The sequence below is a fragment of the Megalobrama amblycephala genome, linkage group LG6 (genome assembly GCF_018812025.1).
Source record: "Megalobrama amblycephala isolate DHTTF-2021 linkage group LG6, ASM1881202v1, whole genome shotgun sequence".
Classification (NCBI taxonomy): Eukaryota; Metazoa; Chordata; class Actinopteri; order Cypriniformes; family Xenocyprididae; genus Megalobrama; species Megalobrama amblycephala.
Genome location: NC_063049.1, coordinates 4261460 through 4287694, shown reverse-complemented (window position 1 = coordinate 4287694; position 26235 = coordinate 4261460). Strand labels below are relative to the sequence as shown.

At 40.3% G+C, this 26235-nt stretch overlaps 1 pseudogene; it reads right to left on the bottom strand.

The window, feature by feature from the left end:
* Positions 1–103: 103 nt before the first annotated feature.
* On the bottom strand, positions 104–20775 carry LOC125269705 (annotated as a pseudogene).
* Between the last annotated feature and the right edge of the window lie 5460 nt (positions 20776–26235).

The following is a 26235-nucleotide window of genomic DNA, read 5'->3' as shown; positions in this document are numbered from 1 at the left end:
AATTAGAAAATACAGTGTTAAAATTCCGTGTTAGCTAAAGATGGAAGGGATAGTTTGGAGTGTGGAAGCTATCGCCCTATTAGTGTGCTTAATCTAGATTATAAAATATTTACACATATTATTTCTAAAAGACTTGAAAATATTCTCCCTCAGATAGTAAGCTTAGATCAAACCGGTTTTATTAAACAGCGACAGACACAGGTTAATATTTGTCGAACATTGCATATAATTGATCATGTAGTTAAAAAAAGGCAGAAAAGGCATTTGATTGGGTTAATTGGACATTCTTGTACAAGGTATTAGAAAAATTCGGATTCCACCAATCATTCATAGAAATAATTCAAGCCCTATATAAATCTTCAAAAGCAAGAATTAAAGTCAATGGAGCTCTCTCAAAACCATTTGAATTAGAAAGAGGAGCGAGGCAGGGGTGTTCAATAAGTCAGTTATGCTTCGCTATTTTTATTGAGGCTTTAAGCCAAGGAGTTATTCAGAACAGTAATATCACAGGAGTAAAGATGTTTGGTCAAGAACATAAAATCTCGCTCTTCGCAGATGACGTTTTAATTTACCTGACAAATCCAGATTCCTCTTTATTTAACCTATTATCTTATTTGGATTCATTTAGCGCTGTTTCTGGATACAAAATCAATATTCCTAAAACTCAGATACTTTGTTTTAATTACAAGCCCAGTCAGATAGTATCCTCTAAATTTCAGTTAAATTGGGATTTGGATTATATAAAATATCTAGGGGTTAATATACCAAAAGATTTATCAAAACTTTATGATGTAAACCTGAAGCCCCTATGCCAGAAAATAAATAAGGATATTAGGAGATGGGATTTACTTCCAATTATGAACTTTGAATCACGCATTGATACGGTTAAAATGAATATTTTGCCAAGGCTGCTATATTTGTTTCAAACACTTCCAATCGCTATTACCGACAAGCAGTTCAAAGACTGGGACAAACGAATCTCAAAATTTGTTTGGCAGGGTAAACAGTCCAGGTTAAAACTTCAAACCCTTCAATTAGCAAAGGATAAGGGGGGTCTGTCTCTGCCCTGTTTTAAAGACTATTACACATCAGCCCAGTTGAGGATCCTGATATGTTGGTGCAACATAGATTACCATGCTAGATGGAAAGAAATAGAATTAAACATGTCTAGTGATCGTCCAATTCAATCTATACTTGGAGACAAAAAATTACCCTTAAAACTTTGGTTAAGATTTATAAATAAAAACAACTGGCAAGAAGAGATTAAAGTATTGAGATGGGTGGCTCATGATCCTGATTTTTTACCCAATAAATTAGATGGAACATATAAAGGCTGGCCTGGGCTAGGCATAACGTCCTATAGTGTATTTTTCAGTAAATGGTCTATAAGAGACTTTCAGTCAATCAAGAGACAATATCAGCTAGATAACAATGACTTTTTTAGATTTTTGCAAGCCCGTCATCACATACAAGGTTTCATGACGAGAGAAAAATGTCTTTGATTTACCTATTCTTAAGATTTTCATTAAGGCTTATGAATCTGAGCCTGGTCTAAAATTGATTTCGAGGATTTACAAGGACCTCCAAGAGGTTAAAAATAAAAATACGGTTAGTATTAAACAAAAATGAGAAAGGGATTCAAATCTCTCAATATCTGATGACATTTGGTTAAAACACTGTGAATTTCAATGGAAAATCACCAGTTCACATTCATGGAGGTGTTTTGGATGGAAGAGCCTGTGCAGATATTTTATTACTCCCGCACAAAGCTCTCATTACATGGGCACCTCAAGTTGTTGGAGAAACTGCGGGGTCCAGGGGATGAGCCATTTTCACTTGTTTTGGTCATGCCCACTGTTAAAGAATTTCTGGACTACAATCCAGGCTGAGTTGTGCTCAATCTTCAAAATGCAAATGACAGTTAATTGGGACAAACTATTATTTGGCTTTTTGTACACCGTAGACAAAAATAAAGAGACCAAACGTATATTTGGTATGTTGAGTTTAGCAGCACGGAAAGCTATCACAAAGAAATGGTTGATTCCAAATCCCCCATCATTAGATGACTGGCATCATATTGTATATGCAACGTTTAACATGGAGAGGATTACTTTTCAGAAAAGGCTTCAAAAAGTCTATTTTGAAACATGTGGGAGAAATGGAGAGTTTATATTCTGCATAGAAGACCAGATTTGGTGTGATTCAATGCTTTTCCTGTAACTGTATCAGTGTAACCCTGTAATATGTACACCCTATGTTTATTGTTCATTTTGTCTGTTATATACACATGTAAAATCCTTGTAAAAAAACAGAATAAAAAAAAAAATAATAAAAAAAAATAAAATGTGATCAAGCTAAGAGAGATTCAGATGTGGAACTGGCATCTCACTTTATGCTTGACAATAAAGTTAAATACTTCTGAGACCTGAAACTTCGACTCTGCGAGTTTTATTTCGAGACCAGAACTGAAGGACACAGAGACATCGAATTTGCCACAACAAGAACCGTGATGGGCCAGGCTCCACTCCCCACTGTTTGAAGTCTTTTTCATATGTGAAACTCACATCACACTGAAGACATGTGAAAGGCTTCTCTCCAGTGTGACTTCTTATGTGAATCAAGTCTTGCATTGCCTAAGCATGTCATTCCACAGTGAAGACACATACAAAGCTTCTCTCTGGTGTGAGTTATTTCATGTTTCCTAAGAAATTTACTGTCTGTGAAGCTCTTTCCACACTGATCAAGTGAACGGCTTCTCTACTGTGTGAAATCTCATGTGAACCTGTAGATTTCCTTTTCGTGGGAAGCTTTTTCCACACACGTTGCAGGTGTAAGGCTTCTCTCCAGCATGAACTCTCATGTGGACTTCAAGGTTTTGTTTTTGTCTGAAAGTATTTCCACACTGTTGGCAGGTGTAAGGCTTCTCTTCAGTGTGAACTCATGTGGACATTGAAGTTTTCTTTTCGGCTAAAGTTCTTTCCACATTGTTGGCAGGTGAATTGTTTTTTTCCAGTGTGAATTCTCATGTGGACTTCAAGGTTTCGTTTTCGACTGAAACTCTGTCCACACTGTTGGCAGGTGTAAGGCTTCTCTCCAGTGTGAACTCTCATGTGGACATTGAAGTTTTCTTTTTGGCTGAAGTTCTTTCCACATTGTTGGCAGGTGTAAGGCTTCTCTCCAGTGTGAACTCTCATGTGGATTTCAAGGTTTTGTTTTTGACTGAAACTCTTTCCACATTGCTGGCAGGTGTAAGGCTTCTCTCCAGTGTGAACTCTCATGTGGACTTCAAGGTTTCGTTTTTGTCTGAAACTCTTTCCACATTGTTGGCAAGTGTAAGGCTTCTCTCCAGTGTGAATTCTCATGTGAACATTAAGGCTTGCTTTTTGAGTGAAACCGTTTCCACACTGTTGGCAGGTGAATTGGTTTTCTCCAGTGTGAATTCTCATGTGGACTTCAAGGTTTCGTTTTCGACTGAAACTCTGTCCACACTGTTGGCAGGTGAAAGGTGTCTCTCCAGTGTGAATTCTCATGTGGACTTTAAGGTTTGCTTTGCGGGCGAAACATTTTCCACACTGTTGGCAGGTGAATTGGTTTTCTCCAGTGTGAATTCTCATGTGGACTTCAAGGTTTCGTTTTCGACTGAAACTCTGTCCACACTGTTGGCAGGTGTAAGGCTTCTCTCCAGTGTGAACTCTCATGTGGACATTGAAGTTTTCTTTTTGGCTAAAGTTCTTTCCACATTGTTGGCAGGTGTAAGGCTTCTCTCCAGTGTGAACTCTCATGTGGATTTCAAGGTTTTGTTTTTGACTGAAACCCTTTCCACACTGCTGGCAGGTGTAAGGCTTCTCTCCAGTGTGAACTCTCATGTGGACTTCAAGGTTTCGTTTTTCTCTGAAAGCATTTCCACACTGTTGGCAAGTGTAAGGCTTCTCTCCAGTGTGACTTCTCATGTGAACATTAAGGCTTGCTTTTTGAGTGAAACCGTTTCCACACTGTTGGCAGGTGAAAGGGTTTTCTCCAGTGTGAACTCTCATGTGGACATCAAGGTTTCGTTTTCGACTGAAACTCTGTCCACAATGTTGGCAGGTGAATGGGTTTTCTCCTGTATGAATTCTCATGTGGACATTAAGGCTTGATTTATGAGGGAAACTGGTTCCACACTGTTGGCAGGTGTAAGGCTTCTCTCCAGTGTGAACTCTCATGTGGGCTTTAAGCATTTGTTGTTGTCTGAAAGCATTTCCACACTGTTGGCAGCTGTAAGGCTTCTCTCCAGTGTGAATTCTCATGTGGACTTCAAGGTTTTGTTTTTTACTGAAAGTATTTCCACACTGTTGGCAGGTAAAGTCTCTAATAGTTTTTGTATTCAGACGTCTCTTTTGTGAGGAAACCTTTTTTCTCATAGAGCAATTCAAAGATTTTTCTCCAGTTCTGAAATCATGATCTTTCTTATAATGATTTTTCACTTCAAATTCCTTCAGTTCTTGACTCTCCTCTTTCAGCTGCATTAGGTCTAAAGCAAAACAGAAACAAATACAAGTTAACCCTAGTTTACTGGCACAAAGCAACACATCTAAAACCAACCAAGTACCTATTTACACCTTGTATTAAGATGCATTTTTAGTCAATAAGATCAAAAGTAAGAGGGAAGTCAATCAAATCAAAAGTAAGACCCCTTTTGTGGTCTTTCTAATATTATGAAAAGGAAAACAATGTAATTTAAAGATAGATTTTGAAGGAAATGGTTAAGATATGGACTGTATTTTTTAGATAACATTTGGTTTTTATTTAGTTGTTTTGTTAGTGATGTGCTGAGACAAAAAATAAGTACAGCAAGTTAACCAATACATGTTCCTGTTATCCCTGCAGGGCACTGCAAGTCCAAGCCAGCTCTATTGCGTCCACTATTCAAATGAGAGAATCCCAGCTTTGTAACTAGCAGACCCTTTGAATGGCCTCCAGAGCACACAAATAGCTGCTCTGACTGCCAGAACTGGCTAGATGCCCTAAGGGCCCAGACCACAATGGAAGGGAGAATAGTGAGCCTTATGACTTGTGCTCTGAAGGTTGTGGAAAGCACCTTAGGCACAAAAAACCCTTCATTGTCTAAAGAGGACTTTACTGTCATTAGGCCCAAACTCTAGGAAAGATGCATCAATTGAAAGACCCAACTTGCTTGTCCAATGCTAAAGCTGACAGAAGGGCAGTATTTAGCTAAAGAGGCCATAGGTCGGTCGTCATGGAAGGGCTCTATTCAGACTGGAAATTATTTTTTAATTAATGTTAAACTGGTTGGAAATTGATGTTGATGTGGTGATAGGGCTGGGCGATATATCGCATGCGATTCTCACGCGCATTTCGTCAGTAAAGCCGGTTCCCTGATTACCTCTAAATCGCCATCACCTGCTTTAAAATGGAGCGCCTTTTAATAGACAGAGCCGTAGTTCACTGATAAGCCACGCAAAATCGGGTTCATTATCGAAGTCGATTCATCTTCGATACTGAACGCGATTTTGCGTGGCTTGTCCGTGAACTACGGCTTTGTCTATTAAAAGGCGCTCCATTTGAAAGCAGGTGATGGCGATTTAGCGGTAATCAGGGAACCGGCTTTACTGACGAAATGCGCGTGAGAATCGCATGCGATATATCGCCCAGCCCTATGTGGTGAGTGTTAAAGGTGCCCTAGAATTGAAAACTGAATTTACCTTGGCATAGTTAAATAATTACAGTTCTGTACAAGGAAATTACATACAGTGAGTCTCAAACACCATTGTTTCTTTCTTCTTATGTAAATTTGATTTGTGCAAAAGACCACTGAAGAACAGGCGAATCTCAACATAACACCGACTGTGATGCAACAGTCGGGATCATTAATATGTACGCTCCCAAACTTTTGCATATGCCAGCCCATGTTCAAGGCACTAGACAAGCCAGTATTAACATCTGGAGCTGCACAGTTGAATCATCAGACTTTATGCAGGTATTGTGAAGCAAGCAAGGACAATAGCGAAAAATGGCAGATGGAGCAATAATAACTGACATGATCCATGATATCATGATTTTTTTAGTGATATTTGTAAATTGTCTTTCTAAATTTTTCGTTAGCATGTTGCTAATGTACTGTTAAATATGGTTAAAGTTACCATCGTTTCTTACTGTATTCACGGAGACAGGAGCCGTCGCTATTTTCATTTTTAAACACTTGGAGTCTGTATAATTCATAAACACAACTTCATTCTTTATAAATCTCTCCAACAGTGTGTAATGTTAGCTTTAGCCCCGTTAGCCACACATACTATGCTACTATGAAACTCATTCAGAATCAAATGTAAACATCCAAATAAATACCATACTTACATGATCTGATATGCTGCATGACAAACACTTTGTAAAGAGCCATTTTGAGGGTTATATTAGCTGTGTGAACTATACTAAGTTTGGTGTCTATGAGTTTGTATTTTGAAGATTTGAATGTTTTTGTATAAGGTATGTTGATACCTGTGCAACATATCAGTATTACAAGAATCTTTAATAGTTTCTCCAAAACAACTTAACCAGTTAATGTGCAGATCCCCTGCTAGAAACACAATGATTGTTAACTTTCCTGTCAGGAGCTCATGTATCAATGGTCAACTGACCCAGAGGGGGAATATCCAATACCAGAGGCTAAAAGCCAGCGCACAGTTCTCCTCCTCCCGCTCTTGCTTCTTTGGACGGACTGATGCCCTGTAGGGTGACCCCTTTAGGCCAAGGCCTAAGGGCCTGCCAGGCCTATAATCCTAAACCACCAACCCCAGCCATGTGCTCCTCCAAAAGAGTGAAAGAACTCTTTCTTACTACAAGATTCAAACTAACCATGCAAGTTTGTTACTGCAACTTCAGTATAGGGGTGTCCTCGACTATGGATTTACATAGTCGAATCTGATTCGAATCAGACTGCCTATATTCGACTGATAGTCGATTCATATATGTTGGGGGGGAAGCTTGAAAAACAGCAGTCCACTAGAAAGTGCGCACAGACTTTGAAAGGTTCACGTGCTGAACTGTGCACGAGATGGAGCGGGACACGGAAAATGAAGCCTATACCCGCGGCTTAAGATAACTTTTATTTTCTTTCACACACAACACAGAGAAACAACTTTCTAATAAAGCAACCAAACTGCCTGTCAAGTGATAGATGAAACTGACAATGATTTTATCTTTTTTAAACAAATTAAAGGCAATGTGGATAAACATTCACAGCCACGATGTACAGAACACTCTTAAAGATATGCAAGAAAATGAATAAAAACATTTTGGTTTAATAAACCTTAAATATATATATATATATATATACACACTGCAGAAAGGCCACACTGCAGATAGATATGCATTTCACATGTCGACAAATCAAATTAAATCAGCTAAATTGCCGGCGTGAGCAAGCTTTAACAGGGGAACATCTATTCAAAACACAAACCACAAATAGTTAAATTAGATAACCCAGAGTGATCAATAAATAAATTAAATATATATAGAAATATGCATTTCTCTCTCCAGCCTCGCACCTTTGAGAGAGAGGAGACCAAGGTGGCATTCGTGCTCACCCTGCTCACGGGACAGGCAGCCTTATGGGGAACGGTGGTGTGGGAGAATCGGGATCCTTGCTGTTCCTCGTTCCTGGCACTCGCCGTGGAAATGAAGAGGGTCTTCGACCGTGCGGTCGCGGGCAAAGAAGCGGCCCGCCAACTCACGGAACTTAAACAAGGTCATCGCACAGTTACCGAGTACTCGATCGAGTTTCGCACCCTCGCAGCGGAGTGCCGATGGAACGAGGAGGCGCAGTGGGACGTCTTCCTGCATGGGCTGGCTGACCGGGTCCACAAAGAAATCTACGTCCTGGACCTGCCACCGGATCTCAACGGCCTCATCGAACTGGCGCTACGGGTGGATTCCCGGCTCAATCGTTTAGAGCGCCTCTCCCGGCCGGACGGTGGAGCTAGTGGCTTGGAGGTTCGGGCAGTCGGCGTGGGAGACACAGTCAGTCCCGCTTTCGATCCGGAGGCCATGCAGGTTGGGAGAGCTCGGCTTTCCCGGGAGGAGAGAGAGAGGCGGAGGTCCCAAGGACTTTGTATATACTGCAGCGGTTCCGGGCACTTCCTGAATACGTGCCCGGTAAAAGGTCGAGCCCGGTAGTAAGAACGAGGCTTCTATCGGGTGGGATCTCTGCGGAAAAGTCCTCTCCATCCACTCTCCTTCCGGTAAGACTTAGATGGGCCAATCACTCAGTCACCTGTCAAGCCTTGCTGGATTCCGGAGCAGAAGGTAATTTCATGGACACTCAGTTTGCACTCAAGTTTCATTTATCCACTGTTCCACTCACTAAACTGATTACTGTCGACGCACTCAACGGCCAGAATCTCCCGGACATTTCATTCTCCACCGAGAAGATAACCATGATCACCTCCAGCAACCACACTGAACGCATTCATTTCCTTCTCATGGACTCTCCACTAGCACCCATTGTTCTCGGACACCCATGGCTCACCCAGCACAATCCCAAGGTGGACTGGCGGCAGCACACCATTCTGGAATGGAGCACTCAGTGTCATGAGTCTTGTCTTGTGTCTGCTTGTCCGTCTGTTTCTGTTTCTTTGTTACAGGAGAAGGCAGCGGATTTGTCAAACGTGCCTGTGGAGTACATGGACCTGAAGGAGGTGCTCAGTAAGTCCCGGGCTGCTTCTCTCCCTCCGCATCGTCCCTATGACTGTGCTATAGATTTACTGCCCGGTAAGTCTCCGCCTAAAGGCAAATTATACTCTCTTTCTGTTCCTGAGAGGGAGGCCATGGAGAAATACATTTCTGATTCTCTAGCAGCGGGGTTCATCCGTCATTCCTCTTCTCCAGCGGGGGCGGGGTTCTTTTTTGTGGGGAAGAAGGATGGTTCCTTGCGGCCTTGTATTGACTACCGGGGGCTGAATAACATCACCTACCCTTTGCCGTTGATGTCTTCAGCCTTCGAGAGGTTGCAGGGAGCATCCGTTTTCACAAAACTGGATTTACGTAACGCTTATCATTTGGTCCGCATCAGGAAGGGGGATGAATGGAAGACCGCCTTTAACACCCCCAGGGGGCACTTTGAATACTTGGTCATGCCCTTCGGGCTGTCCAACTCCCCGGCGGTCTTCCAAGCACTCGTCAATGACGTGTTGAGAGATATGGTTGACCAGTTCATATATGTCTACCTGGACGACATATTGATTTTTTCCTCGTCTCTCCAGGAACATGTTCAACATGTCAGGCGAGTGCTTCAACGACTGCTAGAGAATGGGCTTTTTGTCAAGGCGGAGAAATGCGATTTTCATGCAGTCTGTTTCTTTTTTAGGGTACATCGGCTCGTCTGAGGGAATTCGCATGGACCCTGACAAGGTTAAGGCTGTGGTGGATTGGCCAACTCCAGATTCCCGTAAGGCCCTACAGAGGTTCCTGGGGTTTGCCAATTTCTACCGGCGGTTTATTCGCAATTTCAGCCAACTAGCCGCGCCTCTGACCGCCTTGACCTCCCCCAGAACGGCGTTCTCTAGCAGTTCTCCAAACTGAAAGGCCGCTTTGTTTCGGCTCCCATTCTGATAGCCCCTGATTCCACACGTCAGTTCGTGGTGGAGGTCGATGCGTCAGAGGTGGGGGTAGGTGCAGTTCTATCTCAGCGTTCTCCCACAGACGATAAGATGCACCCTTGCACGTTTTATTCTCATCGCTTGTCTCCAGCCGAACGCAATTACGACATTGGTAACAGAGAGTTGCTGGCGGTCAAGTTAGCGTTGGAAGAATGGCGTCATTGGTTGAAAGGTTCGGGGGTACCTTTTATCGTTTGGATTGATCACAAGAACTTAGAATATATCAGATCTGCTAAAAGACTAAACTCCAGGCAGGCTCGGTGGGCACTTTTTTCCGGACGTTTTGACTTTTCTCTCTCGTACCGCCCGGGTTCTAAAAACATCAAACCCGATTCTTTGTCTCGTATTTTTGATCCATCCAAACGCCCGTCTACTCCCAAGTGTATTCTTCCCAAGACATTAGTGGTCTCCACTCTGACATGGGAGATCGAGTCGAAGGTCAAATCGGCCTTAGAAGGGGTAACACCTCCGACCGGGTGTCCACCGAATCGGTTGTTTGTGCCGGAGGGGTTAAGGTCCAATGTTATCAAATGGGGGCATTGTTCCAACGTGGCCTGTCATCCAGGGGTTCATCGTACCAATTTTTTGGTCAAGCAACGGTTCTGGTGGCCTGCCATGGCTCGTGACGTTCACAGTTTTGTTTTGGCTTGCTCAGTTTGCGCCACTGGTAAGACTTCCAATCGACCCCCGGATGGGTTACTCCAACCGCTGTCTGTCCCTTCGAGACCCTGGTCCCACATTGCGCTAGATTTTGTCACCGCCCTCCCACCCTCCCAGGGGAACACGGTCGTTTTGACCATAGTGGACCGATTCTCGAAGGCGACTCATTTCATCCCTTTGCCTAAATTACCCTCTGCTAAGGAGACAGCGGTAACTGTCGTAGATCAGGTTTTTCGGTTACATGGCCTCCCGATGGACGTGGTCTCCGACAGGGGTCCCCAATTTGTGTCCAAATTTTGGCAAGAATTTTGTAAGTTGCTGGGGGCAACGGTCAGTCTTTCCTCGGGGTTTCATCCTCAGAGCAATGGTCAAACCGAGAGAGCCAACCAAGATCTGGAAAGAACGTTGCGATGTTTGGTCTCCAAGAATCCTTCCTCCTGGAGCCAGCAACTCTCTATGATTGAGTATGCACATAATTCGTTACCAGTGTCTTCCACGGGCCTCTCGCCGTTCGAATGTAGTTTAGGTTACCAGCCACCTATTTTTCCCAGTATGGAATCCGAAGTCGCGGTCTCCTCCGCTCACGCTTTCGTCCAGAGGTGCCACCGCACTTGGAATAGAGCCCGCGAGACTCTACTCCAGGTGGGGGCGCGCACCAAGGCTAAGACCGATCGCCACCGGTCGAGGCCTCCCGTATACGTCGTGGGTCAAAAAGTGTGGCTTTCTACTAAGAACATTCCTCTCCGCTCCGTCTCTAATAAACTTGCTCCTAAATTTATCGGCCCATTTCCTGTCACCAAGATCATTAGTCCGGTGGCAGTCCGCCTCAAACTTCCTCCAGCGTACAGGAGAATTCATCCCGCCTTCCATGTGTCCAAAATTAAACCTGTGTTTCATTCACACATTAATCCGCCAACTCCGGTTCCCCCACCGCCGCGACTCATAGACGGGGAACCCACTTATTCGGTTAATCGTATTCTGGATTCGAGAAGGAGGGGACGCGGATTCCAGTACTTGGTGGACTGGGAAGGTTACGGTCCGGAGGAGAGAAGTTGGGTTCCTGCTAGGGACATTCTGGATCACACCCTTATCGATGATTACAATCGACAGGTAGGTGCTCCTGGGAACGCCGTGAGACGTTCTTAGGAGGGGGGGTACTGTCACGGTTGCTGATCCGCTGTCTCATTCTGTTGTCTTGTGTGCGTGTGGTTTGTCACGTAATCAGTTCGTGTGGGCGTCGCCGCTGATTGTCTGATCAGCGGCAGCTGTTTCTCATCACCTCAGCCTACTTAATGCCCTGTCTTTCGTCTCTTGTTGTCAGATCGTTGTTTGGAGTCCCGCGTGTGTTTCCCTGTGTTCCTCGTGAGTCTTACCTGTGATTGGAGTTCTTCGTGTCTTCGTGTTCCCGTCTCATGTTCCACGCTGGATTACACTCACCACGGACTTCACACGGATCTCACTCACCACGGACTTCCACTGATCTGCACTCACCAAGGAACTGAAACCACGATCTCAACTCACCTGTTTCACGGCCCATCGAAGTCCCTGTGTTCACCTCTCTCCTGCTGCCCACCCATTGATACTTGTGTTTATTTCCTGGAGTGAAGCTCAACAAATGAGATTGTAACTTGCTCTTGCATCCGTCTTATTATTCCGTGACAAGTATAGCCAGAATCGCCAACTTTGTCTTTTGCAGAGACAATAAACGCTAAACTGGAGTGGCAGTCTTTTAGCTAAACATTCACAGCATCCAAAAATCAAATTAGAACTGGCTGGAATGTTTTGAAATCACTTTTCCCCTACCTGATAAAAAAACACGCGATCTGCCTGTGTCTGTTTGGGTCTTTTCAAATAGGGCACTACTCAGCTAACATTAGTCAGCTTGTTAACATTGGCCGGCAGAACTGCGGCGCCCGCAGTGTTTGAGCGGTAGGACATGAGCTGTTGGCACATCTTGCATCATACGTTTTTTGGATCATCTTTAACCATTTCAAAGTGCATCCAATTCTACACTTTAGATTTTCTTATCCCAGACATTGTTAAAGATTTAATCCCTGCTGCCAAGATGCTCCTCTGCCGGTCACGGATCATGGAAGTGAAACTTAAATCTGTCACAGGGGTGGTTGGATTTACTCACGCACATTAAAAATATTTATTAAAAGCTTCTTTCTTTTCACATTTTTCTTAACAACATTATCATAATAGGCTGTATATTAACCTATTGGGAGAGAACCGGTACATCTATGTAAAATCAGATATTGAGCGCCCCCATATCTGGTTTCATAACACCTCTGCGAAGATTCGACTGTGAGATTGGTAGTCGAATCAGGTTCCTCCTATCGAAGCTTCGAATCGTCGACTATTCAGGGTCACCCCTACTTCAATACCATCAGACCGAATTCATAGGACTTCCTACAGCAACAATATATCCAGACGCTCTTCAAAAAGGATTGTATGACATATTAAATTGCTGCTAGTAAGTTAAAATTACAATAAGAATGTTGTTTCCCATAACCTGGAAAGGAACATTTCTTAGAATTAATAAACAAATAACACAGAGTGTTCACTGGACGAACAGGTTAATTGATTGTAATATTAATGTTATTACATTAAGTTCATTTTATTAACTGATCCAAATATTCAATTATAACTAGTTATGATTAATTATATTTATTTTGAGCTAAAATTGCTACACAGGGATATAGACCCTCTTAAGCGATCATCTCCAAAATTCCAGAGCATACGCGTTCCAAATTGTCACTCTCCACACAATCTGCTTCTCTTTAAACCCTTTTGTTAGAGTTGTTCAAGGTGAACGCCACCTTGAAGTGCCTGAATAAACCCGAGCTGCTAAGTCTTTAGCTATTTTCAAGAGATTGCTGAAGACTTTTTTCGGCAACATTTGACCCATTAATACTTACACTTACTATTCTACATCTTAAAAAATAAATAAAAAATAAAAAAACCTTGCTATGTGTTCTGTGCTGGACTGACCAGGACTGGTCACAGCACTTCCATATCATTTCAATGCATATTTCCATCCACGTGATACCATGTTTAACGGTAAAGACATTAAGAAAATATGAGATATGGACTATGTGCTGCCACATTACATTGCTAAAAATCATTCAGTACCCATGCCCTGTTTTATAATAGATCAATAAAATTGTATAAAATACATTTTAAAGAAAATTTTCAGAGAAGAGTTCATCATTTCCACTGGCCAAATAGTATGTTAACAGAATTACACTAATCAAATTTCTACTTTTTGGCAATATGGTAAACATATTTTAGGACATTTATAGATTTTTAATGGAAACAGATAGACCTTACTTTTTGCAGTGTAAATAATTGTCTGACTCGCGTCACTGGCAAAACATTTTAAAAATGAAACGTGGATATCTTACCGTTTCCTCCAAATTATATCCTTCAAATACCATGAACCATGAAAGGGGTTACCATTACCAGAGGTTGTACAGTAGTCTGTGGCATTGGACCTATTCAAATAATTGTCTGACTCAGAACATCACTGATGACACATTTTAAAAATAAAACCTATATCTTCTCTAAAAATAAAAAGTCCTTATCTTAACATTTACTTCAAATTCTTTCTATCCAATGGACTGTTCGATCATGAGCGAGTCCTTCAGTGTCCATCATTATACTGTCTATGTTGTCAAGCGATCTGCTTAGGCTGAGTGAATCTTCGCTGTGTGAACCTCGTTTATGCAATGTATAACGGGAGTCGTGAGCTTGGGGCCAGAGAGCATGAGCGTTTAACCTTGCGTCTTTATCGACCCGGGACGTCATTCACTACCCTCCTCATTCATTTTTAAAGATAGACATCAACTTTCTTAGTATTCCTCAATCAATTCATTATAAACAATATAACAAGAAGAAAAATATTAGTGAATTCTTCAGCTGTGAATAGGCAAAAACCAGGATTGCATTTAGGCCAAGTCGAGGACTACCCCCAGGATGCGGGAGATGATGTTGGCTGTGGGATAGTGAGCTTTTGCTTAGGTTAAATCCCGAACCCTAGACTTTCCAAGTCACTTAGGAGCAACAATCTGTGCGTGTGTTTTTCCTCCTTCGGTTGGGCTAAAAGCCACCAATTGTCAAGGTAGTTCAGGATGCGTACTCCCATCTGTCTCAGTGTGGAGATGGACACATCCATGCATTTTGAAAAAAAGTGCACAGAGATCGGAACAGTCGAATGGAAGGACTGTATATTGGTAAAGCACCCCTTCAAAGGCAAATCTCGAAGGGGCTATATTGAGATGAGAGAACTCTGTATTGATTATCCTCATCTTTTTGATTCATATATTAAACACTTTTCATGCAGTGTGTGATAAAACTGCTTGTGAATGTAAGGGTGCGTTCACACTTGTAGTTCGGTTCGTTTGGTTCATTTGGTCCGGACCAAAGAAGAAAAAAAAAATAACAAAACATTTAGTCCTTGTCCAACTACCGTTCCAACTAACATCACAAATTCCATCGTTACTTACATATTTCAACGATTTGGTGTTACCCGAAACCATAGTTCAAACGAACATTCACAAAATGCATCGCAAACTTGTGTGGTTGGAACGACAGCTCTCGAGCCGTGGTTAGAAGCACAGTTCCCTGTTTGTATGATATGTGAATGTAATTAATCGTTATCTTGAGCAAAATAAGCAAGCTGACATTAAAGGGGTGGTTCAGTGGTTTTTTTCTAGTGTTTTTGGGGCACAGTTTAACACTTCGTTTTTTTTTTAAAACTCTGTATTTTTCATATATTTTACCTTTATTCTACACCTCTGTTTCCAATATCATATGAACGACTCGTTTGACTTCCTGCTTCTATGAAGCCACTCCCCACAAATTACGCAATGTGCTCAGATTGGTTAGCAGGTTGGTAGCTGGCCCAGTGTATCGTGATTCGCTGAAGCATCCGGAAACGCTACGCCCCTTACCATCCGGTGCTTCAGTCAAAATGTAAATAATAGCGTCTATATTGCTGTATCAAATTGAGCCAAATCAGACCCAGATGAAGAGGGTCAAGCAGAACCTCGGCAATCACGGCTTTAAAGGACGTTTATGAATGGCATTTCATTTAGTATTTGTGTCAAAGTGTTTAGATATGCTGTCACTGCTGTTTGTTAGCTTTCAATATACAGTTTTATCCTGATTAAAGCTTTACTGTAGCCGAATACATGACTGAGTAGTAGCATTTTTTGTAAAGGTAGCGTTTCAAGGTGCTAAAGAGGATGTTTTGTTTTATACATTTTTGCAATATTACTTGAAACTGTCTTTACTAACTGATAAAAGACTATTTATTAGGTGCACTGAAAGTAATAATATTAATATAAATCATCTGTGCACGAGGTAGGGCCTTAAAAACATCAGCCAATCGTTTACGCGATCATCGCGTAAATGATTGGCCCTCTGGCTTGTCAATCACTGCCGTGACGTTCCTTGTGAGAGACGTGCGGCTGCGTGCTCCAGTAACTTTCCACACTCCACAGGCGCTGCATGCAATGTTTTTGTCCGGAGACAGGAGTAACAACTGCAGATTATGAGTTACCTGCGGTGAGTCCGACATAATGAATCCACTAACACAACACTTGTGTTCCAATACAAGTGTTTACGAGTTTTGGGAGGCGTTCCTTCGAAGGAGGGGGGTTGTTCTTACGCATGCGCTCATTTCAAAAACTCAGTAACAGTCTTTGGTTTCTCAGTCGACGAAAAGATCCTCTTTAGCACCTTTAATTTATAGCATGAAGAACTGTTTGTCTATGAACATAGAAGTTTGTTGGTGTTTGTAGAATTTAGCTAACTGGCTAGTGAAGCAAAAACGAGTTGCTCTCTGTATATCTCCTTGATGCAACCAAAAATAGCAACAGAACTATACGTTTAAAAGACATGTACAAACAATAAAACGTACTTACAGTTTGAAGCCAACAAACAGCAGCTTCTGCTTTTAAAGTGGGAGCTGCTTCATCTTTCAGTAAAAGCCTTTGTCCAAATCCAGCATTGAACTCGTGTAGATTCTGAAAGCTTCTTCAGCGCCGCATCCAGTGTAGAAAATATCACAGATTATAATCGGTTCTGTTATCTTTTGACGCGTCGCATCCCTCGCGTCCGGTGTACACAACTCTTCCGCTTCCACATGCTGTGCGACATGGCCTCGCCCACTTTGTTGCGTGTTCCCAGGGGCGTGTTTTGCAGGGTTTATGATGTCACCAGCCCATTGTAGTCCAAACCAGCCGTTTTTGTAGGCAATAAACTGCCATAACTTTACAAGACAATATCTCCGTTTGCATTGAACTTTCAGCGCTGTAACTTTGCAGATACTGTTTATGCTCAAGCAGCAACATTACACAATAACTAAAGTTAAAAAAGTGAAATCGCATTGAACCACCTCTTTAAGTACAATGATTTTTGTTTATTTTGAATATATACAAATGTCATTTATATATTTTAGTTTGTCAAGAGATTTAAAGTACTGTTTTTGGAGAGTGTGCATGTGCGTACGTGCTCTAGTACGTCAGAACAAGCATTTGATTTAATCTGGAAATAAAGCAAAATAACTGAGGAAAATGAGATTTAGTCCTCTAATGTCATGTCCGTAATTTATAGCATTAATCAAACGGATTCATTTAAAGAACTTATTACTCCACCACCTGCGTGACGTCATTCACCAACGTGGTTGAACGACAAGTTTGTGACAATACGGTTAAATAAAACTGCTTTAATTAGGACACTCGTATGACATTCTTCAAATATATATTTTATATCAGTAGAGATCGACATTTTAATGGGGATCAAATAAAACTAACCTGTTTGTTGCTCAGTATCTTCATGTTTCACGCTGAACACTTCTTCAATCTTTATGTCTTCACTCTCCTCTTTAATAAACGCCATCTTTATAATAGTGTGTCACGAGATCTCAGCTGCTTCTCCAGGAGTTCCTGTGTGTTCGAACAATTTGTTATGTTTAGGATGAGAATAATTAACACAGAGAATCCAAAATAACTTGTGTAATATTCAAAAAATATATTTAGTTACCACTTGTAGTACACTATGGGTTCAAATCAAGCGGCAACCTCCCCCTTTCTCTCGTGAAGCCAATACGGAAGTAACTTAAACTGCGATTCATCGACTGGCCGCTAGGGACAGGCTCCAAAAGAGAGCAGAATCTCATAGAGTCCCATGTTAAATTGGCCAAGTTTATAGCAGAAAAAAAACATGTTTACAAGTTGGTTCAAATTGTGGTTTTGGTCTATACTGCTATTTTTGCCCTTCATGACAACTCTGAGGGGGGTGAATTTTTTTATAACTTATCCGTTTAAATTATATTAAGCCTTAAAGTTCTGCATAATTAAGGGCGTGGTCACTTGAGTGACAGGTAGATTGCGCTGCTGTCTGAGCCGTCATGTTACCTCAGCTGCCGCTGAATTTGGCATCTCAGCCGTTTTTGTGCTTTTTTCTCGATTATTTTATACAATTATAAAATATGGCTTGCTGCATAATATTCGAGACTGATGTGTGTCTGTGTAGATGTGTATGCATGGGGAAGAGACACAGAACACACGTTGTCGGATCGTGGCATTGGCTGAAAGTTTTGATTATGAGATTTACTACAATGACAATGGCGGGAGGATATCAAAATCCGACAGCACTGCTTGGATATTATAACTAAAACTGCTGCACTATTTTGAAAAAAATATACTTTGGACACGGTCTCATTTGTTTGTTAGATACGATCGTATACAGTTTTATAACATATAGGCTGCTCAGATTGCATCCTTTCTTGAGGAACGATGACAGAGAGCAGATCATTCAGAAGAAATGTGAAATATTTTTTTGTTTTGCAATGGACACTCATATTTTACCCAAGTGCCACAGATTGGATTCATCTCGCGATCTCTATTTCATTATAAAGGTATGAAGTCCCATTTGATTTTCCATGTTGTTATTTGCACAACCAACACTACTGGTGTTGGAGCATCTATATCTTAAAAAACACCGTAGATTGACAGTAAACCTTTAGAACGTTCTGATGATAAAACTTATCTTCATTAATATTTTAGATCGTATCTAAGATAGATAGATAGCTCCTTTGCTGCTAACATGGTCACGTCGAGCTAGGCGGGCGTGGTTTCAGCAACCAGTCATATCAGCTCAAACCACCTCCCCGCCTCTTTGCCCATTTTCAGTTATCCGGGAGTGACGTGCGGTGACGCGCAGCTAAGATGGCCGCGGCCTCATTTAGGCGTCAAAACTGCTGTTCAGAACTCTATGGGTGACGTCACGGACGCTACGTCCATATTTTTTTACAGTCTATGGTTCAAATGCATTATAAGTGGTATCTAAATACATTTTTAAATACAGAGATAGTACATTAAAAGCACATTTTAGTTCATATTTCATGCAGTCTCGAAACAGCACAGTTGAGTACACTTAGATGTTCTTAAGATGATCTTAAGAAGTACTAAAGAAGAGCTTTTAGTATATTAAGTACAAAATTAGTGCACGAAAATAGAGCACTTTAAGTATATTGTACTTTTTTTCACCTGGGCTTCCAAGTTCAGTAGTCAGAGCACTGGTATAAATAACTCTCAAAATGGCTCTTTACAAAGTGTTCGTCATGCAGCATATCAGATCATGTAAGTATGGCATGTATTATATGGATGTTTACATTTGATTCTGAATGAGTTTGATAGTATGTGTGGCTAACGGGCTAAAGCTAACATTACACACTGTTGGAGAGATTTATAAAAAATGAAGTTGTGTTTATGAACTATACAGACTGCAATTGTTTAATAATGAAAATAATGACATGACTCTGATCTCCGTGAATACAGTAAGAAACGATGGTAACTTTAACCACATTTAACAGTAGCCTACATTAGCAACATGACAAAAAAAAAAAAAAAAACGAATTCCCTGATTTTCAATGTCTGAAAAAGACCTTTTAAAATTCCATGATATTCCAGAAATTCCACGACCTGTTGAAAATTTAAAACCAGAATTCAGGAGCTCATAAACTAAACAAATGAGGTTAAATATTTCAAGAGGGTTACCAAAGGTTTAGAGTTAGGAGAAAATATCAATCACACTTAAACAATTAAATCAACAAATCATTACTGAAAATAAATATAAATATATAATTGAATAAGTGCTATAAAAACAGTCTCGCTCCTGAAACTGCAGCCTCTGGTGTTTCTTTTCAAGAGATTCGAAACACTGAGTGAATCATTTGACAAGTATTTGATTCAATTGACTCGTAGTTTCGAAAAGCTCCGTTTCTTCATCACAATTTACCGAATTCGTGTTAATGATGAACTGATGCACGATAAAGAGCTCGAAATGAGACGCAGCTTTTCTGTTACTGTGCGAACGCGCTTTACTCACACAATTTTTACTCACTTTACTTGCTTTTAATAATCAATTCGCATTGCTTGTGAAACCAATAAAACTGTCTGAACGGATGACATCTATTAGAAAAATTTGATGCTTAAATCCACAAACCTTTCTTCAGCCGATTCACAACAGAACCATCATAGCGCGGCGCAGCCTTATGACGTCACAACACCACACCAAAATAAAAGTCCTGGTCACAAAAGTGCATAGAAATTTAGGCTACATAAAAGACACATATGTAAAGACGTGAAATATAAGTGAAAAACATGTTTAACCCTCTACCGCACACATTATGATAGACCTATAGAAAAAAAAAATATTTGACTCTTTTTCTTTTCTTAGAATGGCTTAATTTGATGTGCTGTAAAAAAAATGAAAAAAAAATATATATATATTTTAAGGTACTTTATGATATAATAGTGGAAATAACTTCGAATAAGTGTGTGTATATAGTTAATATTTTTCCTCAGAAATGTTGTTTGTATTGAATCAATTGGTGCTATTATAAGCTTTAGCAGTAATTATAAACACCTTATACTTATTTTCCAACATCTTGTGCTTTGATTTATTCCATTCTCTTTTGCTGAATAATACTTTATATTTGAATTTCATTACGTTTTTTCATGAACATTACTTAAATTGCAAATGTAGACAGTTAAAAACAAATATAATACTGTTCATCATGTATTATAAAACATTAACATAAAACCAAAAATATTGCAGTTCATGAAAATTCATCATTACGCAATCTTATGAGAGGAAGGTTATTAATATGAACCCCCCATAATCCTTGAAACTTTACCTTTTTTCTGTACGAAACTTCACAAAGCAGTTTTTTTCAGAGGTGAGGCACAGGTACACATCACATTTGGTGCACTTCACCCTAACAATACACTTACATCCACTTGCACCTGCCTTTTTGAGACACAATGGTAGGCCAGTGGTTGGTCTGGTCCAGTAGTACTGGCTGTGGTGGCAGTGGGCAGGCAGATCTCTGATGTGATTTAATCCATAATACAAATGCCATGGCAGTCCTTAACATACAAATAATCAACATTATATCATTAGCATTAATGTTGTTATTGTTACAGCTTAACAGACTGCAGCTGGCCTTTGCTAGCTATCTAACCTATTATAATAATGTCATTCCATTATTGCACAGTGTTGCCATATGCCAAACTAATTTCATAAAAACTTTTTTTGAGTGCTGAATATGTCCTCATAGCTTACCTGAGATGTAGCCATTTTTTTTTTGTGAATGTGACATGGGCGGGTCCTTGTTTGTTACTGACGTTTTAATTTGTTTTCAGCAACTACATACAAGAGACGGCAGTCTGTCAGATATCGCGCCACAGAAAAATAAAATTGCATGTTATGTGCCTTAAAGGTGCAATATGTAATATTTTCTCAGCAAAATATCCAAAAACCACAAGGCCAGTGTTATATATTTTGTTTACTTGAGTACTTACAATATCCCAAATGTTTCTAACTATTTTGTGAGAAATTGCAATTGCAATAGAAATTGCAATAATTGTGAGAAAATTGCAATTTTAACCAAGGCTCCGGGACGTGTGAGGAGTCGCCTGTCAATGGCGTCATACCCGCGTTACCCTCGGTTTCCGGTTTTATTTAGTAGAAACCATGGAAACACCAGACGCTTTAACATATTACACGTTTTAATAGACATAATTATTTGTATTAACAGTAATACATAATTTTCTCCATCATAAAATACGTTTTAAAATTAATTGCATGCCATTTATCAACACAATCATCCAGCATTTAATATGATATTGTAAAATCGATCTATCTTACTGCAGTGTGTAACAGTGTCTCACAGCAGCCGCCGAGCAAACGCACAGAGAAACGTTATAACATAATTTTCAACACTCTCAAATGTATCTAATATGATAAACAGAGCTGCGTTACCTCATACTCATGACCGGAAAAGCAGAAGCAGCGCCGGCGACTGTGTCATAATAAAAGTCCCGCTGCTCGTTAGGCGTGTGTCTGTTGTGAATCATCCATGAACATGATTTGTTCCAGAGTCCAATCCCTATTCTTTTCCACCGGCTATTGAGGTGGAGACCACATGTCCCAAGATTCCTCTCTAAAACTTGGCGTCATCAAGCTACGCCTTTATTTTGAACAGGCTTCTAGCGACCTCTAGCGGCCAAAATTACTACATATTGTACCTTTAACCAAAGCACATCATTGGCTAAACTAAGGTCTTCTCTTACCAACAAAAAAAATGAGGATGTTCTCTTCGAGAGACAGTGGAAGGAAATGAACGCAAAGAGTATGTTTCCATATGGCAATACCATGCGGTAGAGGATTAAATACATGCAATGATGTTAATATACAACAGAGACAGACTGTTGAATGACTGTTTAATGTACAAATTTATAATTAGTGTTTCAGTCCACACTAACTGATGTAACTGATGAAAAACTGTAAATTAATTTACCTCAGTTTCCTCGTGTTTTTAAGAGTGCGGCGGGAGAGCGGCACCCTTTTAATAAGACTGCATGTTATTACAAATATATAACTCATGGGCGTCAGAACCATTGTATTTTTTAAGACCAGTGATATTAGACCCACTCACTTTTACCGTTTATAATTCAGCATTTGTCTGTTCATTTTTCAGAGCACGTCAGTTACTTAAAGGATTAGTTCACTTTTAAATAAACTTTTCCTGATAATTTACTCACCCCCATGTCATCCAAGATGTCCATGTCTTTCTTTCTTCAGTCGAAAAGAAATTAAAGTTTTTTATGAAAACATTCCAGGATTATTCTCCATATAGTGGACTTGAATGAGCACCAAACAGTTGAAGGTCAAAATTAGTTTCACTGCAGCTTCAAATTGTTCTACATGATCCCAGATGAGGAATAATGGTCTTATCTAGAGAAACCGAAGTAAATGTTATGAAGTAAATGTACTTTGTTGATTGCACATTATCTTGTTTATAACACACACACAGGGTACAGTCATTTTAACAGGAATGTTACAGCAGTGTATATAATCTCCAAATATTCCCATATATGCTACATCACATCTGGTTGAGGACGAAAACAAAAATGAACGAAGTAAAACCCGACACTGACAGTGCAGAAATTCTAACTTGGAAGCATAACTAATTTAACTTATAATTTAAGATAATTTAAGAAAATCAGAAAGATTAGATTTAAATGTGGGTACTTTTACTTTAACTTGAGTACATTTCTAATGAAAAAGCTTTTACTTCGCTATGCTTGTCAACTTTCCTCTCATTACTTTATTTTAATGCAATTCTTAAGAAATTGATGGTTTATTTTATTTTATTTTTTCATGAACGATGCCCCATTCACAAATGAATCACTCTTTTCTGTCGATTCTGCTCAAAGCTGGCTGTCTAAATTGGTTCACAAGTCAGTTTGAATGATTTGATGAAAAGACCCTTTTCACATTTCCTAATTTTCTCAGTAGTGTAAGTCGTCATAGTTGGGTACACATTTATATAAGGTTTAAAATTTAAATGTTTTAAATGTTTACAGGTTACATACCGTATGTTTACAAGTTCATTGTTACATTTGCCTTAATGCATTGACATTCATACATGCAAAAACACATACAGCCATGCATACACACACACACACTTGCTCGCAAACACACATGCATGAACACACCCGCACATATACACACACAATCACACACACAGACACATTTGCACGCAATCTCACACACACACACACACACACACACACAGACACACACACGCATGCACACATGCACACAATCACACATTCTACCTCAACCATACACACAAATGCAGACATAGATTGTTGTTCCTAGTACAGGCTCTCTGATGCCAAATTTTGTACTTTAGTAGGCACAGTTTTGTTAAAAAAAAAAAACTTAAATTAAATATTATTTTGTACTGCACTAAACTGCATTGTCAATTTTTGGTTCTTTTTTTTTTTAAGAATCTTTTTTAAGATTTGAGATTCAGAAATATTTTGAATGTCATTTCACATATGCCTTAATGTTACTGCACTAAACAGCACTGCCACTTTTTTTTCCTTTTTGTTTTGTATGGAAGATTTCTGATTTAAAATTCTGGAATATTTTGAATTTTATTAAACATATGTGCCTAAGTGTTATATGTGGTGTGTTTCATACATATGTTAAAAAGGTGCCCTTTATGAAGCAGAAGGTGTTTGGCCATGTATCTAGTTAGAGTCTCCATTGCAGTGTTTCCAGTGGCAGTTTCCTGGTAGTGCACTGGCTGACTTTACTGTGGGGTCATTGAGTTCTTCCACCCAGACCATTGCTGTTACAGAAATCTGCTTCTTTTCGGCAGAAATTGTGTAAGGCACATCAGGTAGCAATCATAGCTGGTGTGAATGTGAAGAGGAAGTTGCTCCTCTTAAGAAGCACCATCCATCTTGAATTAAGGATACCAAAAGCCATGTCAATCAGTGATGCGCGGGTTGATCCAAAATGAGCGGGTGCCTGCGGTCACCCGCGGTTATGAGTCATCCAAAAACATTTTTAATGATATTCGGGTCGCGGTCGGTCGGGTCGTTTGAAATAAAGATGCCAATTAAACCTTTGTAATTTTCAGTTTTACTTACTAAAGGTTTCAGTTTTACTTTCATGGGTATTTGTGAACATTTATTTATGGATATTGTAGCTCAGTCTTTGGCTTATCCTACCTGTTTTTGTTAGTCTAAAATGCGTTAATAAATACTTTATTAACATATTCTATCCCTGCATTTTGTGTTTGTGAGAGCTTCAATTGGGCATTCACGTGGCGAAATAGCCTAAGCCTACAAGTGAGAAATCCTTATTTACCTTTTGAATGTTGAGCGTTATTAACTTTTGAATAAATGCTGACGCGGGACAAAATGCCCGATTTCCCAACACGTTGAACTGAGCAATGCCATTGTACCATTTTAATAGGCTACTTTTAAACGCATATAGCTCAGTAATGTCAGTTTTATGTATTTTCTGAGAGGGGGCGGGATTTTTGTTGGGAAAGTCGGGGGAGAGACGCGCACTTCGATTAGACTGGATAAACACATGCAGCATCTTAATTGTTAAGAAAACGAAACAAAATAAATGAATAAATCAAACCTTTATTATATAACACTAGGCTATATCATACAGCATTCAGAAAAAGAACAGTTTGCGCTCCTAAGGGTTTTCACACTTTTCCAAAAGCGGGCCTTCTCTCAGTTGACCTGCTGATTAATTCTTCAAGCAGGGTCGAAACATAAACATCGCATTCATCAATAATATGCATCTAGACAGCTGAAATGGAAAATGAAGGGCCACCTCAAGAACTGCCTGCTCTCGCCGCTGCACCTCTGAGCGCACCACGTCAGGTCCTGAAACATTTCTCTCCTCCACAGGCTGGATTAATGGATATTATTGGCCAGGGAGTCTGATGGGGGCGTATGGGAGGGGGGCGTATGGCACCCCTAGTTCTTTTACGTCTATGGCCCAATGACGCTACAATGAGCATTTACTACTTTAAAAAAAATGCGGGTCAGGAAGTGGGTCAGGTACAATATTTTCCTTTTTTTTTCTGCGGTCCGAGTTGCGGGCGGGTTAGTTGAAAATGTCGGTCGGGTGCGGGTTGTTTATACATTGACCCGCGCATCACTGATGTCAATGCCCACTTGGACTAAGCTAAGGTACACATTGAATGACTCTTGTGCTGGGGTCAAATTAGGAGAGTTGATCAAGCCTTTCATTGGCCAATCTAGGAGGGGGTAGACAGGGTCACCAACAATTTGAAGCCTGACTTCTTCTCCTTCGATGTTCCTGACACACTAAAAAGAGGACCAGAGAAAGGCAAAATTATTCTTCAGTTGTGTGTATGCTCTAAACCTGAATTACTTTACTAAAAAAATTGCAAGAATGTTGCTTTCAAACTTTAGCTTTTTCTTTTCTACCCTTACATAATGAGCTAAAACTGTTTAACCTCTTATTGTGAGATATATGCAGAACATACAAAGGCCAGCCTTTTCTGTTGACGAAATCTTTATAACCATCAGATGATAGGAGGATAGGGATGTAGGTGCCGTCTATAAGACCCATTACTTGAGGGACAAAATGCATTTCCTCAAATCTCTGTGCGATTGTGGATGCCTCCTCTTCACCTGGCATCCGTATCAGATCTCGTTTCGGCCCGTTGCAGAAAAGATACACTGTCACAAGTCCCTCTGAAAAGGCTAGGGGTAAAAGGGGTGTAACAAAATAGTGGGGAGAGGCTGAGAGAACTGACGTCTCCAAGTCCCAGGACTAGTACACAAGAAAGCTCAGCACACCAGTTTTAAGCAAATAAACCAAAGGTATTTTATTTAACAGAATGGTAGAAGATACTGAAGTTAATGCTTCAGGAGGAGAAAAGGCCAAAACAATAAACAAAAAGTTCCTCATAACTAGGGTTTTAAGAAGACCTATCAAAAGAAATTGAAATAAAGTACAGAGACATTTCCCTGACTCCCTTCACACTCTTAACAAC